Here is a 9,161-nt window from a genome sequence, read left to right as displayed (position 1 = left end):
ATTGAAAGTAGCATGAATCGAATCACTCATGCACAGTGTTATACCACAGTTAGTTAACAAACATGGAAACAGAACTGGTGGGGTGGCTAACATGGTAGTGTCTGCCCAGTAAGCATAAGGTCCTGAGTTGAAACACCAGAACTGCAAAAAAAAGAATAAGAAAAAAAGGAATGTGAAGTGAGTTCATTACAAATATTCTGAATATTTTGCTACTTTAATGCTTTTTTTTTTTTTTTTCCCTAAGTCAAAATACTTTTTGTCTTAAACCAGGCACAGGCATGGTGACATGCTTGTAATCTCAGCACTTCAGAGTCCCAGGCAAGAGGCTCTCAAGTTCAAGACCAGCCTGTCTCAAACAGAGGCTGGAGGAGTGGCTCAAGTTGTAAGGGCCAGTAAGACCCTGAGTTCAAACCCCAGTGCCACCAAAGAAAAAAACAAAAAAGCAAACAACTAAAGAAAGAAGGAAGGAAGATGCAAGGAAGGAAGGAAGGAAGAAAGAAAGAAAGGCTGTTGTCTAGATATTGTGTTGTCTAGATATCTGTAGGGAAATATTTAGGCTTCAATGGAAAACCATATTTTTTGTCTATTGCATACCTTTTGGCTAGCTAACGCAAATTTTACAAGAACTGTCTTATAACTCTTTGAGTTGTAGGTAACTGAGTAATTCAGGGTCATTTTTGTCCATAGATATAGTAATTAATCCAGTGTAGGTGAAGGGAAATCTTCCTCCCCTTCCATTTTACATGCATTTCAACTTTCCTGATCTATACATGAGCCTGTTCTTTGGATTCTCCTTTGAACTGGTTCTAACATCTCACCAACTTCTTCATTAATGAATTAAATAAAATATCACATGTTTATATGTTCATTTTCATATTTATGAGTCATTCATTTTTGAAAATTATCTTTTAACATTATCTTTTTTTTTGGAAGGGAGTGATGGGAATTGAACCTATGGCTTCATGTTCTACCTCTGAGTTACATTCCCACCACCAATTAAAAATTTTGCACCATAGGGCTGGTGGAATGGCTCAAGTGGTAGAGTGCTTGCCTCGCAAGCGTGAGGCCCTGAGTTCAAACCCCAGTACTGCAAAAAAAAAAAAAAAAAAAAAAATTTTGCACCATAAAAGAAAAAAATTATGTGTTTAAAATTTTGATATTTGGGCTGGAGGGATGGCTTAAGCAGTGGAGTGCCTGCATAGCAAGAATGAAACTCTGAGTTCAAACCTTAGTACTGCAAAAAAAAAAAGTTTATTCAATAAATCTTTTGACAATCAAATGTGTGGCTGGGATTACAAAAGTAGTAAGAAATATAATTAGTTCCTGACCTTATGGGACTTGTCATCTAGTAGAAAATAGAGTCAATGCTCACTGATAAGATGTAAATCAATGTTAATTCTTATATTGCTAACTTACTATAAATCTATACTTATGCTTTCTGTATGTTATCTTATACCTAAGTTGATGATATATGATGATATAAATTAATGTAAATTCGCAACTGTGAGGAACTCTGTGGGGAAAACTGCTATGCTAAGAAATTTGCCTTGGCTTCAGGTCATAAAAAACTTTCTTGTCTGGAGTGTAGCTCGGCACTGGAGCACTCACTTGCCTAGTATGCACAAGGCCCTGGGTTCAATCCCCAGCATGAGGGGCGGGGTGGGAGGGGCACTTTCTCGATGAAATTTGAGGGACCAATGCTACTGAAGATAGTAAAGAGGAGAATACTTCAGACAGAAATATTCTGAGATGGAAGGAACATAGTCTATTTAAAAAAGTTACAAAGGACCGGTGGGCAGGAATGACTTATGGCAACAAAGAGCCACTACGGAAGTTGAGGCTAGAGAGGAAGACAGGGGCCAGATTTTGCAGGGGCTCACAGGCCTTCATTTTAAGAGCAGTGAGAAATTATTTCCATATGTTAAAATAAGGGTTGACAGTATGATTTGCATTGTGAAAAGAACATCGGCTATGTGCAGTTCTGTTCACTGATTGAAGGCAGAAAGACAATAGGGTGGCGCAAATGTAGATAAACTGTCAATTTATCATATGGTATGTTCACTATGGTGTTGCTGATCAGAGCCAGGAAAGGAAAGACCACCAGAAATGAGAGCATATTAGGAGCCAGAGGACTGGGTTTCTGGAACCGCAGCCCTGAGTCCTTATTTCTCCTCATATTTATTTGTTAACAAAAGCATGTAGCAATGACGGATGTTTATTCCAATGAGCAAAACAAGAAGTGATTTGAAAAACACTGCTCTACTTATATGTTACTTATTAAAGCCCTTCCCTTAAAGCTTCCAAGAAAGTGGACAAACCAGAACATTCTGCCTTCATGTGTGCTCAGTGTGCTGAGAAACTTCTTGGTGTGCCAAGAGTCATATTCTTCCAGTCTCATGTTTGACAATACTGGAAGACGTGCAGAAATGCCTTTGATTGTCCCCTTCTTCGTCAGCCTATGGTTTCAGCCTGCAGCAATATGGCTGTGTGGTACTTTCTTGTTTTTCATAGAGATGACATCAACTGTGAAGTGAAGATGGATGTGGAAGGATTGGTTCCAAGGACAGTTAGGAGAATAAATAGAGGAATTTCCATTCTTCAGAACCAATTGAGGGAGATTTATCTAGAGAGTTTGATATAGGTACTCTGGAATTTAAGGAACACAGGAATTAATGCGTGACCTGACTGTTGACTAAAAGCATGACCTGAGTAGCGGCTCTGATGGCAGAGTGAGAAGTACAAAGGGAATGAGCTATTCACCCATTAATTTCAGACAGGGATAGGTGTTTTGAGGAGTCAGATATGTACTAAGCCTAAGGAACAGAGGTTTAATGTCTATGGGAAGAGATGCCCTACAAAGGACTACCTGGAGGGATAGACAGAGATAAGAGATAGAGATAGAAGTTGGGTATGGTGGCCAGTGCTTGTAATCCCAGCATTCTGGAAGGTGAGGCAGAAGTTTAAGGCCAGTCTGGGCTGGGTACATAGCAAGACCCTGTCTTAAAAACCAAGAGAGGACAGAGAGAGAGAGAGAGAGAGAGAGAGATGAATCTGGATGGGGCAGACAAACAAGGCAAATCAAGAGAAGCATTGTTTGCACCAAGGCATTCAAGTAGGAGACTCCTCAGAAAAGCAGAACTTCGAACAGGTATAGCAAACTGCTCACCAGCTGTGGATATCTTCCATGACTGAATGTTTTTAAAGCTAGGAGAGAGCTGTAAAGTGACAAAGTGACTGTTTTTCTCCCCTTCCTGCCCTCCTCTTCTCGACATTATCTCTCTATCACTGCTTTGCACTGTGCAGCATCAGAGGAGCCAAAGAAGAATTGAAACTGGAGTTTTGGACCCCAGCCCCAAAGTCCTGGGCTTCCACATGTTGAGTCTGGCCGCTTGCCCCTATACACCAAATAAAGAGACATGGTGAAGGGCAGAGAAAGATTTATTACACGGCTCTGGCATGCCGTGGGAATAGACAAAGTAAGCACTCAGCCCATCTTCAGCCATCTTCAGGGTTCAGACATGCTAAAAACTTTAAATAAGACTTACAAAAGGTAGCATAAACAGTCCCAGTCACAGATGTGTTCCAGTAGTTGGGTCGGATTGATCATTATCTCAGTCCTTGTTCTTCTAGGTTTCCAAAGAAGATGTTATCACTTTCATCACTTGACATATTTATGTCATCAAGACATCCTGCTTCAGGGTGCAGTCTCAACATTATTGGTACTTGTCCTCTTTTGGAGATATGGTCTGTCCTGCAAAACTCCACTGTTCCTTCAGGGTAGTTTTGGTCCCTTGTCATAAAGATGTTATTTATTGATCAGTGTTGTCCTTTCTTGATTACAAGGTGGCTCCAGAGAGAATGGCTTAGACCAAGGACAATAGGTACAAAATGGAGACAGAGTTGCCAAGTTTTGTCTTGTTTTAAGTTCATTCATAGGCCCATGTAAGAAGTTAGTGCTTTTTGGCAAAAGCAGCTTAAGCACCTCTTACAGAATGAGTGAAGAAAAATAGTTAAAAAGACCAGCCACACTCTTCTCTATTGCAGGTTTCAGAACCTAAAAGGCCTGAACTGAGGAAAAGGAGCACTTTAAATTGGGAGAGTTTTAAGTTGTTTTTTCTTTGTTTATTTGTTTGAGTGGGTGGTACCAGAATTTGAATTTAGGACTTTGTACTTGATAAGCAGGTACAATACTGCTTGAGTCGTGCCTCAAGCCCTGAGTAAGAGTTTTAAGATTTGATAATATGTTATATTGAAACACAAGATTGTTTATTAGTATCATTGAATGGAAATTATTCTGACACTTGATAAAATGGTAAGACAGGTTTTATTTGAGACTTATAGCCAGGCATCTTGGAACACTTTTGTAATCCCATCCCCTCCCCACTCAGTGATTATTGCATGGGAATCACCTTGTCCTGCCCTTTCCATGGGTCAGCAGTGTAGGTTTTAAATCACCTGAAAAAGAGAAGAACAGTCTCTTGGCCTCCAGGTTCACCTGGGCCCCACCAGGCTCCCCTTTGTATTTTCATTTCCTAACTCTTAATAAACCCCATTTACACCCATGTGTCCTGCGACAGATTCTTCCAGAGGACACAAAGAATTTGGATGTCTTCTGATCACAGACTTCACCAAGGCAGTCAACTGTGCAGTTAACTGTGCAGTTAACAGTTGCTGTGAAGATAACCAGTGTCCATGCAGTGTTTCTGCATGTAAGAGGTGCTAACCTGCTTTTGCTGAAAAGCACTGACTCCTTCTTGGGCCCACAAATTAACTAAAAGCAGGAGGAAAGTATGACATCTGTCCCTCATTTTGTATCTGTTTTTGTTCTAAGTTATTCTCTTTGTAGTCACTTTTCAGTCACCTTGGATTCCAGAGAAGACAGAACTGATAACATCTTTATGACAAGGGACAGAAAAATCCCCTAAGGGACAGTGGAGACTTGTAGGACAGACCACCCCTCCAAATGAGGACAATTACCTATAATGATGAGGCTGCACCCTGGAGCAGGAGTAATCATCTTGGGAACCAGATTGCTTCCCTCAAGAAATGACAGCAATAACATCTTTTCTGAAACCCCTCTGGGAACCCTCAGATTGAGATAATGGCCAAACAGAACACACCTGTGACTGGGACTGTATATGCATTCCTTTTGTCCCCTGCCCCTAGTTCTTTGTTTTTTAAAACCTATAACTCATATCTGTACCCTGATGATGGCTGAAGATGGGCTGAGTGCTTATTCTGCCTCTTTCCACAGCATGTCCTGAGCTGTGGAATGAATATCCTTTCTCTGCCTTCATCATGCCTCTTTATTTGGCATTTAGGAGTAGGTGGCCAGACATGGCATATGGAATCTCAGGAGTTTGGGCCTTGGATCCAAAACTCCAGTTTCATTATCAGAAAGTTTAGCACTGATATATACCTCAGTTCTTGCCTCTGGCAAGAGAAGAATTCAGACAAGATGTGAAAATGTCATAAAGATAATATTAAAGCTTATTAGGAATTTAGTACAATAGGATAAAAATGGGGAGAAATGGGAAAAAAGGAGAAACATTTCTTACTCCCCATGCAGAAAGTAGGAGTAAAGACTCAAAATGGTGGCCGTCATCTTTTAGTCTTATATATTCAGAGATGCTCAAAGATAACGGATCTGGGTGCTAGAATGGGTGCTAAAACAGGGAAGTGTCATCCAGGCCTTCTCAAACCATGGGGACAAAAGGTGTGCTTTAGGACTTTGATTTGGTAGATGTGTCCTTCATTCTTTCTGTTCCTCCAACCATCCAAGGAGCCTTGGAGCTTATTAATATCTCAAAGAGAAAGGCGGATGCATGTAGCCCTTTTCTTGCATCTTAAACATCTAAAAGCAGGTGGGAGGGGGTGGCTAGCTGCTCTGGCTTTTTAGTTTCAAGTTTTAATGTCAGAGTCTGGCCCTTTTAAAAAATATTATTTTCCTGTCTCCTCACCTATCCATCCTGCCTCATCCGTCACTTGTGCTGACTGCTACCTAACAAAACGACCTCATTAACACATTTCAATTGCTACCAGATTTTCATCTCCTTAAAAAGCTGGTTAAAGGACTGGCGGGGTGGCTCAAGTGGTAGAGTACCTGCCTAGCAAGTATGAGACCCTGAGGTTAAGCCCCAGTACTACTAAAAAAATAAAAACATTAAAACTTCTTTGTTTTCTCTCTTTCATAAAACTTTGTTCTGCTTTGCAATCACCATATGTCTGTACAATGTTTTGTTTGGAGTTCGAGCCTAAGACCCTTCTGACCAGGGTCTTCAGAGCCCCCACACCAGTAACACTTCTATTCATTCATAATGATAAATAACATTGATATCCATCAGGATCTCAAGAGGAAACATGACTTGTTCAAATTGTCAAATTGTGATAGTTAGAAGGATTTAATGAAGGCATCATCAGAACCAGGACCCATTCAAACCTTGGGAGGTTTCCACAGAGCATGAACCTCAACCTAGAGTGCCATAGTTGTGGCATCCATGCCACAAATATTGTGCCATTGTCACAGAAAAGAATTGAAGGACCAGTCTAGTTAGGAAAGTTTATGGAAGTTTTATTTAGCAAAGCAGAAAATCAGGAAAACAAAATACATAAGCTTATCTCCAGTAAGTTGGAGATGTGGGCACATGAGAAGGGTGCCATGTCCTTTCCGTAAGCCATATTTATAAGACTCAAGTCAGTCTAGGGGACTGTAGGTCCTTATGTCTGTGCATGCTTCTTGTTAGACCATCTGGCAAGTTAATCATTTGCTGTGACAACCTTCCTTTAATTGTAACTTATATTCTTGGAGTTAATAAGTTTGGGATTTCTAGACACTGAGTCTCCTTAATAGATATAGATGATGTATGTTTGACAATCTACCAGGTGGTTTCTTTTAGAAGACATTTATTTAGAGCAGAAAAGCCCTAAGTTAGGAGATACTTATTTTCCTTTAATAAAGTCTCCTTTTAGTCGTAATGTTAACGGCAATGCTGTAGTCTGTGATCAGAAGATTTCCAAATTATTTGTGTCCCACATGGAAGAATCCATGGCCAGACATATGGGTGTAATGGAGTTTATTAAAAGTTAGGGAGGGAAATTACAAAAGGTGGTATGCTGGGACCAGGTAGAAGCTGGAAAGAGAGGAGAAGGAATAAGGAAGAGGGGAGAGAGGAAAGGAAAGAGAGAGGGACCTTCTTTTTTCCAGGTGCTTTTAAAACTTAGGTGAACCTATGGGAAGGGAAGAACCTGGTGATTCCTAACCAATAATTGATGAGTGGGGAGGGGCTTGGGTGATCCCTGAACCAGGCGAAGGTGGTTTTAGTTGTCCCAGAGCTACAGTGTGAATAACCTACACCTAATTGTAATTGAAAAGAACACCCAGAGAAAGAGAGGAATGTTCAATCTGAAATACAATATTAAGTCATATGTTTTTTTAAAGAGTTCTGAACCTCCCCTAATTCTAGCCTGCCCTCACTAGGATGAGTTTTTTTTTTTTTTCTTGAGATATTCACCTAAGATGTGCTTATTCAGAGATTTAACAAAACATTAAACTTAAAAGCTTGGCAGCTGCTTGTAGCCTGGCAGGGAGTAAGAGACTTCAAATTATCAATTAATACAGTGCCTATTCTTGGCTCCTGGCATTTGGTTCCCACACCTAATTTAGCCTGCCTCATGTGGCCAGGAATAGGCATGCTATTCCTTACTTTAATAATTCTTCTTCTAGATGACAGGAATTATTCAACAAAAGCCAAAACATTTCATATCTTATGCGTACATGTATCTTGAGAGCTGCACATTTCCCAGACCAAAACCAACAAGCAAGTAAGCAAAGAAATAAATTTGACCTTTACTATTAGAGGCGCAGGATACGAAATGAGGTGAGCTTTTGTTACAGAGACCTACTATCTGTAATAAATCTTTTAAAAAGGTCAAGACGGGGAGGAGCGCTGGGAGTGCACACCGCCTTGACTTTGACTCTTCAGTTTTCCCTGAAGAGGTGCTTGACCAATTGGCTCAGTGACTTCTAATAGGCTTTTCAGGCATGCTCAGGGAAGGTTTGGGGAAAACAGGATGAGCAGCTCCGAAACTCTCGAATGAGAAAGTGGGCGTCCTGCACGTGCCGCCGGGAGTGCACCACCAGGAGTACAACCGGTGTCTGGAGACAGAGCGAGGGTCGGGTGGGCTCAGCTTCTGCGTCCCCTGCTTAGTAAGGACCATCAGAAGCCATGTGATCTGTGCTTCAGCCGAAGAGCGACAGTCTTGTTCCCTTTATTCTCGGGAAATACTGGCTCCTAGTGGCATATGGGCTGGATCTCATTCGTACATCCAGGAGGGTGGAAATATATTGATCAAAGGATCTGCTCAGGCGAGCCACAGCAGAGGGACTGACAGCTCAGCGCGCTCCCGCTCAGCTCCCACGCGAGGCTGGGGTAGGGAACGCCCGGTGCTCGTGACTCTGTAGAGTGCGCATGGCCAGCACGGGGAAAGCATGCTCCAGTGGCGCAATCGGTTAGCGCGCGGTACTTATACAACAGTATATGTGCGGGTGATGCCGAGGTTGTGAGTTCGAGCCTCACCTGGAGCATGTTTTCTTCCCTTCATGGTTCCAGGCGTTCATGGGAATGCCTTTTTCCCCTCCTCTTTAAAAAAAAAAGCTGAAATGGTTAAATTTTCCGTAGCGAGAACACAGAGAATTCTATGATGAAGGGCATTTGGTCGATTTCAAACAACCACAATCCAGGAGATAAATTGACCTCATTAAGCAAATTGGTAGCAATCTGGAGACACACAGCCAGGTTGTTCATGTAGCTTCAAGAAGAAGCCTCCCTTCCTCTTCCCCACCCCCTTTTAAGAGACGCTTTTTCAGCTCTTTGGAGACTGAGCAAAGAAGCAGAAAAACTAGTTCTTATCTGCTGCTATTTTGTGCAGCTGTCACCGGGGCTCACAGATGTGCAGAAGCCACTCCCACGTATCTTAGCGTTGGAGTCCACTAGGACAGCATTGAGGTTCAACTCCATCCCTGAAACCTAAATATGCTCTGAGTCTGGCTTCATTGCCTCTTTTATAAAAACCTGTCTGGGGAACAAGAATGCCAGTCTCCCGCTCCTCTCCTCCCTCCTCCCAGCAGTGAAACATCATGTATAGGCCGGAAACAACGTCCT

General features: G+C 41.7%; 1 non-coding gene across 1 annotated transcript; it reads left to right on the top strand.

The window, feature by feature from the left end:
• Positions 1 to 8,490: 8,490 nt before the first annotated feature.
• Positions 8,491 to 8,584, top strand: Trnai-uau (transfer RNA isoleucine (anticodon UAU)). The gene is made up of 2 exons: positions 8,491 to 8,528; positions 8,549 to 8,584. It is a non-coding gene; the product is annotated as a tRNA-Ile (tRNA).
• Positions 8,585 to 9,161: the final 577 nt, after the last annotated feature.

The sequence above is a fragment of the Castor canadensis genome, chromosome 8, assembly GCF_047511655.1.
Source record: "Castor canadensis chromosome 8, mCasCan1.hap1v2, whole genome shotgun sequence".
NCBI classification, from domain to species: Eukaryota; Metazoa; Chordata; class Mammalia; order Rodentia; family Castoridae; genus Castor; species Castor canadensis.
Note: the sequence above shows the minus strand (reverse complement) of the source record. Positions and strands in the feature narration are given on the sequence as shown.